The sequence below is a fragment of the Mus musculus genome, chromosome 15, assembly GCF_000001635.26.
Source record: "Mus musculus strain C57BL/6J chromosome 15, GRCm38.p6 C57BL/6J".
Taxonomy (NCBI): Eukaryota; Metazoa; Chordata; class Mammalia; order Rodentia; family Muridae; genus Mus; species Mus musculus.
In genome coordinates this window covers 30,977,879-30,997,863 of record NC_000081.6, presented here as the reverse complement: position 1 = coordinate 30,997,863, position 19,985 = coordinate 30,977,879, and the positions used below count along the sequence as shown (strand labels likewise).

At 44.3% G+C, this 19,985-nt stretch overlaps 1 protein-coding gene across 6 annotated transcripts in view; it reads right to left on the bottom strand.

Annotated features, from left to right (window-relative positions):
- The window catches only part of Ctnnd2 (catenin (cadherin associated protein), delta 2), an 856,811-nt gene that overhangs the window by 31,481 nt on the left and 805,345 nt on the right, over positions 1 to 19,985 (bottom strand). The window lies entirely within an intron of this gene.

The following is a 19,985-nucleotide window of genomic DNA, read 5'->3' as shown; positions in this document are numbered from 1 at the left end:
TCAGGGAAATGCAAATCAAAACAACCCTGAGATTCCACCTCACACCAGTCAGAATGGCTAAGATCAAAAATTCAGGTGACAGCAGATGCTGGCGTGGATGTGGAGAAAGAGGAACACTCCTCCATTGTTGGTGGGAGTGCAGGCTTGTACAACCACTCTGGAAATCAGTCTGGCGGTTCCTCAGAAAACTGGACATAGTACTACCGGAGGATCCAGCAATACCTCTCCTGGGCATATATCCAGAAGATGCCCCAACAGGTAAGAAGGACACATGCTCCACTATGTTCATAGCAGCCTTATTTATAATAGCCAGAAGCTGGAAAGAGCCTAGATGCCCCTCAACAGAGGAATGGATACAGAAAATGTGGTACATTTACACAATGGAGTACTACTCAGCTATTAAAAAGAATGAATTTATGAAGTTCCTAGCCAAATGGATGGACCTGGAGGGCATCATCCTGAGTGAGGTAACACATTCACAAAGAAACTCACACAATATGTATTCACTGATAAGTGGATATTAGCCCCAAACCTAGGATACCCAAGATATAAGATATAATTTGTTAAACACATGAAACTCAAGAAGAATGAAGACTGAAGTGTGGACACTATGCCCCTCCTTAGATTTGGGAACAAAACACCCATGGAAGGAGTTACAGAGCCAAAGTTTGGAGCTGAGATGAAAGGATGGACCATGTAGAGACTGCCATAGCCAGGGATCCACCCCATAATCAGCATCCAAACGCTGACACCATTGCATACACTAGCAAGATTTTATTGAAAGGACCCAGATGTAGCTGTCTCTTGTGAGACTATGCCGGGGCCTAGCAAACACAGAAGTGGATGCTCACAGTCAGCTAATGGATGGATCATAGGGCTCCCAATGGAGGAGCTAGAGAAAGTAGCCAAGGAGCTAAAGGGATCTGCAACCCTATAGGTGGATCAACATTATGAACTAACCAGTACCCCGGAGCTCTTGACTCTAGCTGCATATGTATCAAAAGATGGCCTAGTCGGCCATCACTGGAAAGAGAGGCCCATTGGACACACAAACTTTATATGCCCCAGAACAGGGGAACGCCAGGGCCAAAAAGGGGGAGTGGGTGGGTAGGGGAGTGGGGGTGGGTGGGTATGGGGGACTTTTGGTATAGCATTGGAAATGTAAATGAGCTAAATACCTAATAAAAAATGGAAAGAAAAAAAAAAAGGGTCTCTTCATGGTTCCAGGAGTTGGACTCCATGTCATGGAGAAAGAAGACAGTGAGGCCACTCAAAGTTAAAATGGGAAACAAGTTAAAGATGTCACTATTAAAATGTGGGGATCTTCTATTGGAGAAGAGTAGGCAGAGGGGAGCCCAGAGCACTGATGTGGCTGGCTGCTTTTAAGAGATGGTATGGAGGACACTCACATCCTCTGTGTGTCCATGGGAATGACCCAACACCCAACACAAAGGAGCTAGTGACATGGGGGATAAAGGACCATCGCAGGATGATATAGGACTGGTAGGATTCAGTGAACCACAGCGTTGCTGACAACAGACTGAGGAGAGGCGAGCTGAGCTGTCCAGCTAAGATGGGTAAGTGGAGAGATTTGGGGCTAGGATGGTGAGAGCCTTCTCCCTTCATTTTGCATGTTTTCTCCATAGAAATGAGAAATAAGGTCATCTGTTGCAAGCAAGGAGCATAGATTAGATAATAGGAGAAGAAACAGGAGGGGAGTCAAGAAAGAAGTGTGTGTGTGTGTGTTGGAGGAGAGGCTCAGTTCCAGAGATTCTAGAGATAAATGGGAAGGAAACAAGGGCTCTTGGAGAGATGGCTCAGTGGGTAAATTGCTTGCCACACAAAGCAAGCTTGAACAGTGGAGGTCAGATTCCCAGCATCTATGGAAATACCGAGTAGATGTGGTGATTCACCTGCCATCTCAGTGCCCCAGAAATGAAATTAAGTTCCCAGAGCCTTGTGGCAGCCTGAGTAGCTAAATTAGTGAGCTCTGGATTGAGGTGGCAAAGGGGAACCCGGTCTCAATCTATACAAAATGGAGACTGGATATCAACCTCAGGCTCCACAGGTTTGCACGCAAGTAAAAGTGCACACATGCACACCACACACACACACACACACACACACACACACACACACACACACATTTGCACAGGCAAGCGCCACACAAACAATAGCCCTGGATGAGAGGTGACCTTTTCTTCCCTCTCATTCAGTGAGGCAGGAATGTTGGAATGGCCAAACTGGAGAACTCTGATATGGCTTCATCCGGAAAAGCCTGAATGGGACATGAAGATTTCTATTCTGATGGCACACAGCCACATTCTTACAAATGCCATGGCATGGTATAGCATTGGATGCTGGAGACCAGGATGCAGCTGGACCATGGTGTAGCTCGATCACAGCTCATTACAGACAGCTATGCTGTAATTAGTTCCTGGGAAGCTAAGCCCCACTGCTCTTACTGTTTGGACTCTTGATCATTCCATTCCTTGTGTTCTAAATCAGCTCAGAAAACCAAGAGGTATTTTTGAGTGGAATGCTATTGCTAACTGAATATGCCTCTGCTCCCACTAGTCGCGCACCTTTTTGTAATCTAGCTAGCAATAAACTATCATTCATTTACTTCTTGATGCCACTTATAAAAGGCTCAAAACTGGTTTATACACATTAACAGTGCTGGAAGATCCTTTCTTTTATCATTTGTCACTTTGCTCGATTTTTTCCCCCTGTTTAAATTTTAACTCATTCTTGGCTGAGTCTCTTCTCTTTTCTCTTCTCTTCTCTTCTCTTCTCTTCTCTTCTCTTCTCTTCTCTTCTCTCCTCTCCTCTCCTCTCTCTCTCCTCTCCTCTCCTCTCCTCTCCTCTCCTCTCCTCTCCTCTCCTCTCCTCTCCCTCTTTCCTCTCCTCTCCTCTCCTCTCCTCTCCTCTCCTCTCCTCTCCTCTCCTCTCCTCTCCTCTCCTCTCCTCTCCTCTCTCTCTTTTCTCCCCTCCCCTCCCCTCCCCTCCCCTCCCCTCCCCTCTCTTCTCTTCTCTTCTCTTCTCTTCTCTTCTCTTCTCTTCTCTTCTCTTCTCTTCTCTTCAATCCTAAGATACTTTTGTACCATCCACATGGCTTGTTGACATTAGATAAAGCTCAGGGAAGAAAAGTGGGAGACTGAGGAGTAGCCACAGTAAGTAGGGAAGAACTGCTAATCCTCATGGTTGGTGATAAGGAACTTTTAAAATGTCCATGACTCTGCCAGCTGGAGCAGTGACCCAGAAGATGTGCCCTTCAGCTTGAGACCCAGCTAAGCTGTCAAAAATGTGATATGTTATCTGTCACCTCAAATCGGTTTTTATTTTTAACACATTAAACTTAAAACTGGAGGCTGTTAAATCACTCCAAGTAGACAGAGATGGAAATACAAAGAAGTACAAAGTCATTGTGCTTCAACTTGCCACCAGAAATCACTTGACCTTTTTCACATCCCCAACTACTGTCTTCTCACCAGTTCTGGGTTATGCGACAACACTTCTTGTATATTTCTTTAGGAAGTTTATCATCCTCTGAAGCTGTAGTTTTCTACAGTGACATTTTCAGGGGTTCCAAGGGCAGAGGAACTAGGGCAGAGCTCAGCTTAATGGTCTTAGGTCTTTACCATCAATCTAGTGCTTAGTCACTCTAGCTGGCTCTTGTCGTGATATCCCTGAACTTAATACACACACACACACACACACACACACACACACACAGATTATGTACACACAGACCTACATACACAGACTGCCTGCACACACATAGAGATGCACATAGAGACATACACAGACATAAAGATGCTGATGCAGACACATACAGACAGGCACACTCAGACACACATGCACACACCCAGAATACAAACCCAGTTATACAGACATACGCATGCACACACATAGACATATATACATAGAACTGTACACACAGACATATACATGCATACACACATACAGGTACACACAGACAACTTGTACACACACAGAATACACACAAGACATACATACATACATGCATGCATGCACACACATACACACATGTACATACACATGCACACACACATGCATGCACACATACACACACACATACACACACACACACACACACACACACACACACACAGGCACTCATGCACACTCACCATGCGATGTATGCATGCATGCCCAAAAGTACAACTGTGGAGGAGAGAGGTCAGTGCTGAGTTTCTTCCTCCATCGCTCTCCACCTTATTTTTGAGTCAGGGTCTTTAGCTGACCATGGACTTCACTTCTTGCATAGGCTGGATGGGCAGTAAGCCCCAGGACTAGCCTGTCTCTCCCTCCCAGCACTGAGATATAGGTGTGTACACTGCACACCAGGCTTTTTACATGGGTGCTGATGGTCTGAACTCATGTGTCCATGCTTGTATTACAAGTCCTTTAACCACTGAGCCGTTCCCTCAACCCCTTCACTTTATGTTTTTGATCGTTTGGTAAACATTTCCAGACAGAATGTTCTTTATGGCGAGCCATTCCTGATAGGATGGGATGCAGGGTTGAGTAGCTTGCAAATTGCTTAGGACAGCGTGCATTTGCCTCATAACTTCTTATTATAGAAACTGCAAGGCACTAAACTCACATCAGCGTAGAGTTTGTTAAGTGTATTCACAGGCTGAAGCAGAGTTGCTGGTCAAGGCCCAGAGTGCTCTTGGGCCCTGTCTCCCCTACCTGACAGGTCTCTCTTATGGAGAGGCAGAGAAGGCTGTGACCAGTCAGCTCCGCTCTGCCAGGGTTAGCAGTGTGATCACCTGGATGTTCTAGTTTCTCTTCCCCCACTTTAACCCAGGGCAACAGGATTGGTGAACACAAGGGCTTCAAGAGTAGCCACACCTGTATCTCTGCCCTTGAGAATCTGTTTGCATTGTTCTGAGGAAGACCTGTGCACACTTCCTTGCTAGAGCTCCATTCTCCCTCTGGTTGATGCTATGACTCACCCCAGTGGCTAACTATTAGCCTGTGTGTGTGTGTGTGTGTGTGTGTTTCCAAAGGTACAGTTAAGTGGGACCCAGAAGTACATATACATTTTTTTTTAGGTCTACTCTATTTGGCAATGTCACATAAGGCATTCTCCACGCTGAATTCTATGGGAATAAAAATAGGTCACAATCTCTGAGCTGAGAGAGAGCATATACCCATGCGCAGCCTGGCCACACTTGAGCATGCGGCCTCTCTCACTCCGTGATTCCATTTTACACGTGCACACCTTCTAGCTCAGAGACCCAGCACAGCGCTTTGGCTTTCACAATCTGTTCGGTACTACCAGCCGGACTGACTCTGTCTGTGCCAGGTGAGCAGGAGGCAGGAAATGCAGATGCATCAAATCACAGCAGCGGAAGTATGCTGCCCCCAGGCGTGGGGAGGCTAGGAACATAGTACAGTTTCTGTTTCCCATGAACACGGCATGTGAGCTCACACCAAAACTAAGGACTGTAGTGATCCTGTCTGTCTTCCATCGGTGAGGCAGAAAGCCTTGTTGGTTTTGCAACCCTGGTGCTGGGCTTAATGCCGGAACACAGCGTTGCCTGACATACGCCACTTGGATTTTATGATGTAAGATAATAGCGGTAATTATTGTAAAACAAAGTGCTCATCAATTCCATAGGTGTTCCTGCTAGCTTCTGCAAGTCCAGTCCACACTGAAGCACACACGGGCAGCAGAGAGAAGCCACCACTGACACTGATGGAGCCACCGGGCTCTCTGTGCTCTCTGGCTCTCTCCCGAGGATGTTCAGAGCCTCATGATTTTTTTTTTTTTTTTTTTTAAGTGGAAAGCAATCCCACGAGAATCTTTCTCTGCCGATGGTCCATGGCATACCCACGGCGGGGCTGCAAAGCCACATTGGTTCAGCTGATATAGTTCAGAAGGGGGCCTTCAGCTCGGTGGCCCCATCAGGGTCCATGTTGGCTTCTCTCCGCTGCCCACCCAGACTCCAGTGTGGACTGTATGATCTTGCCTCATTTTTATCTAACCTTGAGAGCAATTCTGAAGCATCGATCCATCTGTACCTCTGGCCCCTGCACTGATGCCCATCCCAGGCACATCTTACAGAGTATGTGGCCTTGTGCCTTCATCTCTGCTGTCTCAGAAAATACAAGCTTCTGCCCACAGAGAAGACACTCAACTCTCCCCCTCCCCAGGGAGAACTGGGGATCAAAGGGTGAGAAGGGGGAACACATCACATTTCTTATTAGTTATGCTCCAGTTTCTCAAGGCTGGGTCCAGGCACTCACACCCACTGTGAGTGGGCCTAGCATACTGAGGGACTGGTTCCTGGAGGCATTACCTAGTGGGAGGCATCCTCACTGGCTAGGGAGCAATGAAGACAGACTCACACTCCAGAAGGTGTGCTGACCCTGTCATCTGAAGGGGTGGAGAGCATTGGGTGAGATGGGATGAGAACCATGTGGGGGGTTGTACACAGACTCCCAGCTACCTGTTCCCCAACTGCCCCTCCATAAGGGGAAGGACGGACAACCGTAATGTACATCAGAGGAGGAAAACGATTGGGGGATGAGTTGTCTCAGGTCATAGAAAAGAGTTTATGAGAAGGTGGAAGGAAGAGAAATGTCTCAGCAGCTGCTACAAGGCAAGTGTGGAGACTTGGTGGTCAGAAGAAAAAAAAAAAACGGGGCGACAGAGCAAATTCTTAGTAAACAGGCAAGAGTTAGCAGGGACTAGGATTCTGAGTTCCTTGTTTTTCTAGCCTCTGACCTCTGATTTGGGGAGATGAGCTTGGGAGGCCACGCAAGTGTGGAGCACATGGTGACAGTGAAGAGCCACAGCTGGGTAAGTTCAGTGTTGGTGGCCCCGTTTACAGCACTCCACAGCCAGTTTTGTTGTATTGTTTTTGTATTGTATTGTTTAGATTTGGCAAACTCTTATGATAAAGGGACATCTCTGACTGTCATTAAGCAATTGACTTTGACAATAAACACTGTTAATTTACACTGGGGACATCGGCTAGAACCCAACATAAACAGTTAGCAGTGGCTGCCCATGTAGAGTCACGGGCCCTTTTCTTTTTTGCTTTATAAACAGCTCTTATATTTTCTTCCTCTGATAAGATTTATTTGGCTTCAGAACAGGGATTTCTCAGTGGACACCCGGAAACTACTCAGTGTTGAAGAAACAAATACGAGTTTTTCGCCTTCGCTGTCCTTGAAGGTTCTACAGCCCACAAAGCCTGTCAATTCTCATTTTCTTTGAGTGACTTGAGAGAGAAAGGAATGTATGTCGCAAATCCTTTGGGCTTTTAGTAACTCGGGCTCGTCCGCTCACCAACCTCAGATACTTAGAGCTTGTCAGTCACATTCACATTCAAGACTTCTTCACTGTGAAAATAATTGTCCAAATAATAGTCAAAACATACGCCCTGGCCACCCTCTGAAGAGGTCCAAATTGTGTTCCTGTATGAAAAATGTTTGTTCAAAGATGTGTTGCTTTCTAGTTATTTCTAGGTGGAATGAACTCATTAATGTAACTACACAGAGTAGAGAAGGAAAATACTGGGAATTAGTGCAGTTCCCTCCTCATGTTTATAGAAGAGATCCTCACTTGCTCCCAAACAATGGTGGCAGCGTTTGATGCATGGTCAGGGTGACTGAAGACCAAGCCAGATTTTACATTGCAATCAAACCTTCTGCCGTTCTTTGTTGTAATAATACAAATTCTGTTTATTTTTAAGGTAAACTGTTTGTTAAAGATTCATTTAAGCTAATTCTACCAACAATTCTAGAAGCCATTAGCGTTAAATATTTAAACGAAATGTTAAGGGCCAAAAGGGAGTATTTGCAGTTAATGCAGGAATAAACGCTACCTGACAGACCCCTGGCTTTCATTACTTCGTTTCAGCTCTGTTGCTTCTAAAGAAATTTAATTAAGTTGATTTGGGTTTTAAAGGTACAGTATATATATAAGGATGTGGCTCTTCTGAAATACCATCTTTTATAAGCAAATACTTATAAATCCATTTTATGAGCCCCTTTTAAATCAATTGGGCTAATTCTGAAGACCTACTATCATCAAGGAGATTTGACAAGTTGGAAAGAACTGTATGTACTTTAGTCAAAGAAGGCAAACTGCCATTACTTGTTGGCATTCAATAGGTACCAACAGAAGAAAAACAAAGGTCTTAAGAAACAAGACCACAGGTAGTACTATGTCCAATTTTCTGAGGAACCGCCAGACTGATTTCCAGAGTGGTTGTACAAGCTTGCAATCCCACCAACAATGGAGGAGTGTTCCTCTTTCTCCACATCCTCGCAGAGGATCCCACAATACCTCTTCTGGGCATATATCCAGAAGATGTTCCAACTGGTAAGAAGGACACATGCTCCACTATGTTCATAGCAGCCTTATTTATAATAGCCAGAAGCTGGAAAGAACCCAGCTCAGAGGAATGGATACAAAAAATGTGGTACATTTACACAATGGAGTACTACTCAGCTATTAAAAGGAATGAATTTATGAAATTCCTAGGCAAATGGTTGGACTTGGAGGGCATCATCCTGAGTGAGGGAACACAATCACAAAAGAACTCAAATGATATGTACTCACTGATAAGTGAATATTAGCCCAGAAACTTAGTATACCCGAGATAAAAGATACAATTTGCAAAACACATGAAACTGAAGAAGAACGAAGACCAAAGTGTGGACACTTTGCCCCTTCTTAGAATTGGGAACAATCACCCATGGAAGGAGTTACAGAGACAAAGTTTGGAGCTGAGACAAAAGGATGGACCATCTAGAGACTGCCCTATCCAGGGATCCATCCCATAATCAGCTTCCAAACGATGACACCATTGCATACACTAGCAAGAGTTTGCTGAAAAGACCCTGATATAGCTGTCTCTTGTAAGACTATGCCGGGGCCTAGCAAACACATAAGTGGATGCTCACAGTCAGCTATTGGATGGATCACAGGGCCCCCAATGGAGGAGCTAGAGAAAGTATCCAAGGAGCTAAAGAGATCTGCAACCCTGTAGGTTCAACAACAATATGAACTAACCAGTACCCCGGAGCTCTTGACTCTAGCTGCATATGTATCAAAAGATGACCTAGTCGGCCATCACTGGAAAGAGAGGCCCATTGGACATGCAAACTTTATATGCCCTAGTACAGGGAAATGCCAGGGCCAAAAAGTGGGAATGGGTGGGTAGGGGAGTGGGGGGAATATGGGGGGCTTTTGGGATAGCAGTGGAAATGTAATTGAGGAAAATACATAATAAAAATATTTAAATAATAATAAAAAAAGAAACAAGACCACAGCAGTCTCTTCTCTGGTGTCAATTTTGGGGTATTAGGTAAAAAAGCTGACTTTCATTTCCAATTTGTGAGTAGAGCGGCCATGAACATATCTGAGCAACTATCTATGGAGCAGAATGACAAATCTGTTGGGCATATGCCAAGGAGTGGAGTAGCGGGTCATAAATGTCTTGCAACAGATGAATGGAGAATGAAAATGTGACACATATATACTTTCCAGCTATAAAGAAAAATTATATCATGAAAAAGTAATATAAATGGATGGACCTAGAAAAGATCCTACTAAGTGAGGTAACTTAGACCTAGAAAGGCAAATGCCACATGTTCCCTTTTACCCGTGGTTCTTAGGTCCAAATCATGTGATATAATGTAAGTATACAGCAAGGAATGTGGGCAGAAACCAGGAAAATATAAAGGGGTCATTCTGGGGAGGGGTCTTGGAAAGGGATGGTAGGATACAGGTGATGTGGAGTAACAAACAGAATAACTGAGATGGGGCTCAAACTAGGGAGGAAAGAGGGTTGTCACCATAGGAGAAGAAGGGACGAATCACACCAAGGTTGCTTGACAAAGTCTTAACAGATAATCTTATTTTATATTTACCTAAAATTATACACAATATTAATGAGTGTATGTGTTTGTGAGTATATGTATCTATGAGTTAAGCCACTTGGACTGTATGTTCCTCCCAAGAATCATAGGCTACCCCAGTATCAGGCAGAGATACCTCCTTTTCAGCAACTGGCTAGGGAACTCAAAGTGACTCCCAGGCAATATGGACTGGTGAGGTAGCCCTTGGTTGCTTCTTAGGAGTTGGGGGTGGGAGTTGTGTCTATTGCCAAAGACACCACTTGACATGATAACCTCCTTCCTGTGGTTTAGCTTCCATGATTCTGGTAAATACCACTCAGGCTGCCAAGGGGAGGAAGCAGCTAAGCAGTCCTTCCCAGCTGCAACACCTATGAACCGAGACAATGACCAGTGCAGCAAGATATGGGTAAAGATGCAATAAGTGCCAGGAACATATTGGTGGCAACCAAAATCATCTAATTTAATTCAAGGCCCACTCAACATGAGGCAAATCATGTCTTGTCCTGGAAATCTAGCCAGCTTACCAGTGCTAGTGAGGTCACAGACCTTAGGAAAGAATCTATTACTGCAACCTTACTACATCAGCACAATTCCTCACTACATCCTAAGCCTTATTCTTATTCCTACAGATAAGTGTAGCTACCAAGAGTAATCAAAGAGACCTCTCTTTATAGCTAATGAAGACCATCACACAATTACAAGTGGACACAAAGCAGAGGTAACTGGATTGTGGGAGTTCCGCCCCAACAGTTACATCGACATCACAGTTCCTGCATCTATGGCTCAGGGAACAGTGAGAGTCAGAAATATTGTAAGAGCCAGGATTCCAGGAAATCTGCCATGAAAGTGTCTCCTGGAAACCACTGCATAAACAAGACCAAAACAATGGCTATATCACTGAACATGTTAACTTGGAAGGGGAAATTTCCCCAGTGTCCTAATCCTAGGCAAAGAACTACAGGGAAGTAGTGACTACAAGGAAAAGGAGAATTAGTGTCTCCCAGAGATGGGCCCACTTGTTGGTTGTCCAGTGCAGAGTGGTTAGCCTTGAAACCACATAAAGACCACCAAGAAACATGGATTCAGCAGACTGTACTTATATACATCTTTACACACACTGTGAAGGTTTGTATGTGCTTTGCCCAGGAAGTGGCACTATTAGGAGGTGTGGCATTGTTGAAGTAGGTGTGTCACTGTGAGTGTGGGCTTTAAGACCCTTGTTGTGGCTGCCTGGAAGCCATTCTTCTCCTAGCTGCCTTCAGAACAAGAGGTGGAACTCTCAGCTTCTCCAGTTCCATGTGTTCCTGGGAACTGCCATGCTCCCACTTGATGATAATGGACTGAATCTCTGAACCTGGCAGCCAGTCCCAACTAAATGTCCTGATAAGCATTGCCTTGGTCATGGTGTCTGTTCACAGCAGTAAAACCCTAACACACACTCTCTCTCTCTCTCTCTCTCTCTCTCTCTCTCTCTCTCTCTCTCTCTCTCTCTCTCTCTCTCTCTCTCTCTCTCTCTCTCTCTCTCTCTCTCTCTCTCCCTCTCCCTCTCCCCCCACCCCTCACACATACAGAGGAATATGAAATAATAATAAAGCAAAAGGAGACTATCAAGTTGATCGTGAGGGTCATGGCAATGATTTGTGAGGAGATGGAGGAAAGTGTGGGAGAAGTGATGTGATTCTATTTCAATTAAAAATATTTAAAAGCTGATTTTAATGGATTTTTAACTGTGTCCTCTGTGTTCAAATTAATACTAAAAGCTAAACCTGGGATAAAATTGAACAAAGTTGAGCAATCACATGTATGGATCTGAAAGGAAGGCTCTTAGTATATCATTTTCACATTGCAAGTCAGGTGTTTTTCATGTATGCTCCTAAGCCATCACTAATTCGGAAGCTCACCTGGGTCCCACCTCCCACAGAATGCTCCACACAGGGAAAGGAGGTTGACCTTGAATATACCCCAAAACGCTTTAATCCAAAGGTAGGGAAGTGTTGATAAGTACTGAGCATAGTACTAGGTGAGAAGAGAGAATGTGACAGGTGTGGCCCCCAAGGGAGATTCAGAGGAGGGAATGAGCATTTCAGTAGAGCCACAGCAGTAGCATTTAGGCTAAGAGGCCTGGACTGAAATTAGTTTTTCCTAACCTGGGGATTTCTAGAGTCCTGAAGATTTCTTGGAAGAAGCAACAGTTAAATTGGAGTTATAAATAGCTAGGCTTGGAGGGAACGGAGGGAGAATGAAGAGTTAACTTGGATGTAGACAACGAGAAGGCCTTGGAGTGGCCTATGGAGTAGCAAGGCTAGAGAGGCTAAAGAACTAATGGGAGGTAGACTCAGAGACTAGCGTAGGATGTTACCCAGAGAAACTGGACTCTTCAGGAGACTGGCAAAGTCAGATATGGAATCAGAGGAGTGTACTCTGAAGATGGTACAGATGGTGCAATAAAACCAAGGAGGCATTGCCCCAAGCAATGGAAGAGGAAGAATCAATTTGGGGACAATACTTAATGAGGTAAGCGGGAATGGGAAGACCTTTGGAAAGGACAGCTACCCATGTGGTAACATCTCATGGGTATTTGTACAGAGAGCCTCTCATCTGCAGCTAGAGAAGTCAGTGTGGGTACCAGTTGTGTTCAAATGCATTCAGATGAGAGCCACTGGGATTGGCTATACAGGATAAGATGCAAAGCAAAGAGAAGATCAGGGACTTTAAAAAAGAAGAAGAAATGCCTTGCAAAGTAAGATCAAAGCAAGAAAACCAGAGATCAACAACCCAGAGGAAAGTGTTTCCCAGGGGATGAAGTGTTAGAACTCTATCTGCAAAGCTCATTTTCATTTTTTCCTGGACAGGCACCTGGACACTATTTCTCAGACTGTCTTGCATTTGATGGCTGTTGTTTAATACCCTTAAGGATTAACTCACCAGTCCTGGGAGTTGAACCCAGGGATTTGCATATGTAAGCAAGTACTCTGCCACCAAGCTGATTTTCCAGCCCCCTTTCTTACTTATAGTTTGAGGTAGGATCTTACTCTGTTGCTCAAGCAGGTCTTGAGTTTGTGATCCTCCTGCCTCAGCTTCTGAAGTAGCTGAGATTACAGGCCTGTGTTACCAGGCATGGTAGAGTGAGATCCTGCTAATGTAAAGGCCAGTGGAGGAGATGGCATCACCAAAGACAGGAATGGCTATGAGCCTTATAGTATACTGAAACTACGGGTTAAAAAAAAAAAAACCCATGCATGGTGGGAGAGTTGATTCACCCACTCACAAAGCCATCCAAGATGGCTACCCAAGCAGCAAATTAAACCTCTATGTGCTAGATCATTAACCACGAAAGTTGATGTTATAGTCAGAAGTCCTCCTTTGCTTGTCTAGACAATTCTGCGTTTAGAAATGATATCAACACAGTATGAGGGCAGCTGTAAGGACCACCCACAAGGGACAGAGGTGTAAAATAGAAATCTGGGAAGACACAGAGACTGAACTCCAATTTTAACTGGGAAACTTAAATGTGAGGCAGATATCAGTGTGAACACTGGAGCAAGGTAGTCAGGGGAGGAGACAGAGACAGTGCAAAGAGAATGTGCATCTACAGAGCAAGAATGAATACAGGAGGCTGGGGAAACAGAAGAGAGGGAAACACACACACACCCCAGTTCTTTTTCAGAGAAAGTAGCTTCAGAATATCAGATCATGAACAAGAGAAACATGCATCTGTTTTGGATTGAGTCCAGAGAGAAATAATTGTAAAGCATTCAAGAAATAACTGTTTAGAAGCCCAGTGATAAGCGAGGAGGCACATTCTACCCACTATGAATATGCTCACTTAGAAATTTCCAGAACCTAGAAGACAACCAAGGAAACATGAGTCCTGTTGTGCACTGAGTGTATGTAGAGACGGATGTTTGTTGTTAGGCCTGAGAGAGGGGCACTATGGGAAATCAGGTGGGAACCAGGGGAGATGCGTGTTGCAGACTGACATGGGAGAAACCTAACTGGGTTCACACATCTCATCAAGAGTTAGTCTATCACTGAGGAAATGGGGCCTCAGCATCCGTCCCTGGCATTCATGGGGACCCTGTCAAGGGGGTCACACTACCCCAGGAACACAGCACAAAAAGGCAGCATCGGGATTCTTTCACTTTACTTTCTCCTTGGCTGCTAATAATATTCTTCATACTGTTTACTCTGTGATAGACCGTCTGAGGGCTTCCTGGACTTTCCTTGTGCACTGGTCTTGTGTACGACCGAGGAGCCATGGCTGTGGGCTAGCTGTTGACATTGAAGCAACTATTAACTACTGTAGTATTTCCACCGAGTTGGGAGATGTAGGGCAGAGAGCCCATTCTTAGGAGACCTGAGCAGAGACAAAAGGAGTTTTAGGTATGTGTTCCTGAGGATGTGGGAGCTGTGGGGCCACTGTCCTGAGCAGCGTCAGCAGAGTGAGCTACATGTTGAGTGACAGAGGTGAACGGATTGTTGCTCTCGTGGCTAATGCTTCAGGTCAAGCCTCCTCATGACACCCTTCCGAAGGTTTTACATTATCTCATGACCGTAAACATTTCTTTTTAAATAGGACTTCCAAAGCTGCACTAGATATAAGGATCCAGATTTTGTATCTAGTGCAGTTTGCTTTTAGCGGTTGAGCAGAAGTCTGAGGTTAACAGACAGTACTGCATAGCTCAGTGAAGGAGTCCAGGCATGAGTGACCCATCAACGGATGTGAAAGGCTCACATCTATGTCTATGTCTCTAAGCAAAGAATATCACTGTCTCCCAGGAGAGAACAAATAGGTGACCATGTGTCCTAGGGAGAGGGACCAAAGGCAGATGCAACTCTGTTATCAAGGCTGGCTTTCCTCACCATGGGCCTATTTCTTCCTCTATTTAATCAGCTTGGCAGACATGGGGCAGATATACAAAAGAGAGAGAAGATGTACCCAAACAAACAAACCAACCAACCAACCAAAAGAGAGGAACTTAAGGTAGGTGTAACATTGCCCAGTTTATCCCAGTTTGCCAGAAAACAAGTGGCTGAGTTTTCATAAAGAGGACAAAGTGAGTTCGTGTGTGTGTGTGTGTGTGTGTGTGTGTGTGTGTGTGTGTGTGTGTGTGTGTGTGAGAGAGAGAGAGAGAGAGAGAGAGAGAGAGAGAGAACTTGTTGAGTTTTCTAGTGCTTACTGGAGTTTTTCCCCCTTGCCTTTTGTCCCTGCAGCTTTTGACTTAAAGCCATGTGGCTGAAGCTCTGTGGAAGAGTGGGATTAGTGAGGAAGTGTTTAATTTGGGCGCATCTATGTGGGTTTCCCTTCCTTGGGGATCTATTTGAGCAGGAGCTGTAATTTAGTCACTTCATGTTCAGCATCTGCCCTGTACATCGATTTCCACTTTTGCACAATTGATTTTTGCTTCTATTCCCATTTGTGCATTTGTTTTTGGACAGATATCATATGATGAGTGTCTGAGAATTGTTTCTCAGAGGTCAAGGGATCTCATGAAGAAAGACCTTCTTTGTCAATACAAACATCACCAAGCAAATTCCCAGATTTATGGAGGGGAGCATTTCATAGCTGAGGTTAACCTCAGTCTTTCCTTCTGCTTCCCTATCTTGACATCAAGTGATTCAGAAAGAAAACACACGAGGAGCTACACTTGAGGGCCTTGAGACTCGAGCTTTGCCTTAGCTATTTGTTCAATTTTAGAATCTGGACCAACAAATCTTTTCATTTTTCTAGTCATTTCTTGGAGAAGAATTTCCTAGCAGAGTAGAAGGATTAATAAACTCCCAGTGAACAAGTTCCCTAATGAAAACAATAGCTTTCCAATCTAGGAGTGTAATGGATTTTTAGGGAGGACTTATTGCTTCCCTTTCAACATCTTGGATACTAAGAAGTAAAATCTATTAGTTCTGAACATTGCTAACAGTGAAGGAGGCATTAATGCAGTCCTTACTCTCCTACTTCAAATTTGAGAATTCAAAATTTTTGAATTTTGCCCTTGCTGTAAATTTCCTTTTCAGATTCTCAAAACAGTGTTCTAATTGTACAGGAATGCAGAAGATGAATATGATGAGGGAGCATTACATATGCATCCATCGGTCCAGTTTGCATGACCAGGGCAGCTGGTCACCTGTGCATTGTGGTCAGAAGACTCCACCAGGCTGCATTACCCTGTCACCCAAGGTGATTTGGGCACTGGAGGGAATCAGCAGCATTTCCTTGCCTATCCATAATTACTTATTGATTTCTTGTTTTGTCTGTGCAATAGTGGCAAGAGCCAATGGAATGAATACAACGTCAGGAAGAAAAGAGGGACCCATGTTAGAAAGGCTGGGAAGGGCATGGCTTACTCCTGTGAGAGCTTATTATCCACTTCCTGAACAGATGATGGAAACAGAGAGTCTAGATGACTCCTTGCCATCCAGATGACAAAGGGAAGGACATCTAAAATTGGTTATGTTTTGTGTCCCATGTCAAAATATCAACAGAAAATCCTGTACCACATGATGCTTCATAGTTTCCAGCATAGATGATTCGGCTTCTTTAGAGACAAGAGCACACTATACAAGCTTTCAGTGTTTCACATGGGGTAGGGGCATTCCTAAAACAAATCCCCACCTGTCAGAAATATTAGTGGGAAGATAATTAAGTTATTTCTATTTCTTCTGATTGTCTGTAAGAATTGGATTATGGTGTTTTATCTATCTTTGGTTTGCTACTGGCATCTATGAAAGAATGAGTTAATTCTCACAGGGAGACTGAGTAGTCTTCTTTGGGGTCACTTTACTCTTAGACTAAAAGTGACTGAAGAATCGTCTATCACCTAATGACAGGGACTGACCTTACTCTTTTGCAGCACAGGGCTTGTGTTAAGGACACCGAAGAGGAGAGCTGTTAACCTTCCTATCCCTTGCCTTCTCCACTCACAAGTACTTTCACTTTGGCGTGAGGCTTCCTGCCACTTCTGCCTCCTGGTATCTGCTAGAATACTTATAACTACGAAGGCAGAAAAGGGTTGAGTGTACCCCAATATCCAAAATCAGTTACGCAGAGAAGGGGCCCTGTGCCATCATCCAAGGTGACCAGGATGATTGATGTTGATAGTGTAGTTGTTCTCCAAACACGCCAAGAGCAGCCTGGACTTCTAAGGGGCACTGGTCCTGTAGACTGGTCCTATTAGGGAAGTCCCATTAATACTCCATGACCAGATCATGGGTGTTGAGTGGAATCTGGGGCATGAGAAAGTATCTGATGAGCTAAACTGGTGTACCCCCAGAAGTGAGGAAGGAGTCATACACAAATATATTACAGGGGAACCACAGGGGACATGCTGGCTGATAATATCAGCCTAGACACCAATCCAACCAGGCAATGCTCAGGTGCCATCAGTTACAGTTCTTTTGTAAGAAGCCATTTTGTCACAACATGAGAGCAAATATGAAGCTCTTATCTGAAATTTTAATGATTAAGATCAATATAGTATTTTACAATTGAAGAAGACTTTGATTCAAAGCAATGAACTGGCTGGAGAGACAGTTCAGTGAGTAGGAAGGGTTGTTGCATAAGCCTGAGGAAGTGAATTACACACACACACACTGAGTTTGAGACTTGTTCAAACACATTTTCAGAGTCCACAGGAAGAACACATAAGGCCTTCAGGAGTGAATCTCATTATTCATTTTTTCAAACTCATATACACAACAGTAACGAACCCTCAGTCAAACTAGGTGAGTATGATGTGTTTATCAGTGCCCCATTGTGGTGGCACATGCTGACAGAGGGGGGAGTTGTCTATGTATCAGGTAGGGAAGGTATGAGAAACCTATGCCCCATCTTAGCCTTTGTATGAACCTAAAACCACCCTAAGAAACACAAAGATTTGAAGTTTAATAGAGAATAGTAAACTTTCTAAAATCTAACAACAACAACAACAACAACAACAACCAAAATCCCAGAGTCCAAATGATAAACAAGCTTACACTTTATGCTGTGTACATAATGCTTTGGAAGCAGAAAGGGCTGCATGAAATTTAAACTCAACGCCTGTTACCCAGTCTGTGTTCAGCAAAGTCTGCTAAAGTGGTTGTGAACATAACGCCTCATGAAGACCCATAAAACAGTGATCTACACTGGCTGGGGATGAGATAAGCTTCAATTTTCTATGCCATTAAACTGTGGTCTGCATCTCCACAGATACTGGTGTCTGTAAGATGAAATTGTAAGTTTGGCACAGAGAGTAATCAGAGCCATTGAGATAAAGTAAGAACTGTGACTTTTTATTAAAAGAAAAAGTTAAAAGGCAGCTCCATTACTTCTGCCCAAGACACAGCTTTGGCTTCTTTTACTGATTACAGTCTTACTTCTCATGCATACAGATGAAGTCTCTTTCGAGAGGTCTTTATGTTTGGGAATTCCTTCACTTGGTGCTTTCCATTAGGGTGGATATTAATTGTTCCAGGGTTGGAGACAAGCGTGATTTCAATGTTTATGGAGGCATAGATGAGTTGTGATGTAAATAAATTCACGGTGCAAACTCTCCCACAAGGGATATCTGAGCCACGAATGGAAACTCTTTCTACCATAAAAGCATAGATACTTATGTAGTCATTAAATGGTATAGTGCCAGGATATGGGAATATGCTTAGCCATGGGTATGAAATACTGAAAAGTAATTCAAAGTGTGAATTAAAAATAATTTATTTAAGCCTGTCACAGTTTTAACTGCTTCACATTACTAAGCAGAGCCCTCAGTTTAGATTAAAGGGAGTTCAGAAATTTTGTGTTTAAGGGAGGTAATATCAAAACTACAGGGAGAATGAAGATTGAGATGAACCGTGGGACGAAATTCAGATTTAATGGACGGTCTGGGGGAAGTTCAGGTATGGCTGCATATTTTATCCACCTTTCAGGAAGCAGAGAAGCTAGAGAAAGAGGCCCAGGTCCTGAGAAAAGAGTCAGGACCCATGTCAAGATATTTAGGCTCTGTCCTGAGGGCCATGGGGGGCCCCTAAGTCATGAATCGCATTGACCCTTTAGAAAGTTTACTCACTCCTGTAGTCCTCTGGACAGTGGAGTGGCAAAAGCCAAGTGTAAAGATAGGAAGCCCAGATAAGAGCTCAGCCCACTAATCCAGCATATGGGATGGCTGTTTATCTGACCCCGAATGTAACAGGAGGTAGACAGAGGCTGAGATCTAGAGCTCTACAACAGGGATGATGCCTGGGCACTGGTGTGGGCAGAGGGGATAGTTTGTGATGACAGAAGGGGAGGCAGAATTTAGGAGGGGCACAGTGTCTGGGATCCAATTTCAATGGGGGTACTACAGAAAAGTTTATAAGAATAGGTTATGTAGAAGGCCGAAGACATAAAGAATGGCTAGGGCTAGAGAAACAGATTGAAGTGACAGCCACATTTGGTTAACTGCACCCAGGAGGGAAGCATCTTGGCCACCCTGGGGAACTATGTATATCAGACAAGGCAGTCTCAAGCATCAAGAGTTCACTCAGCACATCGGAACACAAGGAACGAGCAGGATGATGAGCTGCTCAAGAATGGAGAAGGCACAATGGAGAGCCGGAGGCAAGATGGAAGATGGCAGTGTAATGGGAGTCATGGGAAGATGGCCGTGGATCATTTGTTTCACAACATTTCAAACTAGAAGCATGTGGGACCAGAGCTTGGAGGAGGGCTTTGCTTGAACTCATGTCTTATTCTTCCTCAGGCTTCACTCTGACCTTCAAAATGACAGTGCTCTTCAGTATACCCAACCCACCATGCACACACACACACACACACACACACACAGTGCTGACACACAACAGAAATACCCACCACAAAGCCCATGGTGGTGGTCATCTTTATGGAGTGAAGCCTTTAGCTCCACAAGCTCAGCAGCTTGTGGAGAGGATGACAGGGACAGTGAGCACCCGGTGGCATGACAGTCGTTTGGAACCACCATCCACGACTCCCTTGAGATTACTTTCACGTATACAAAGCATTATGATGTTTGACTTGACCATAAGCAATCCCACCCAGGCAGGGACTATGGCTTTTATGCCACACACGGGAATATAAAAAGATG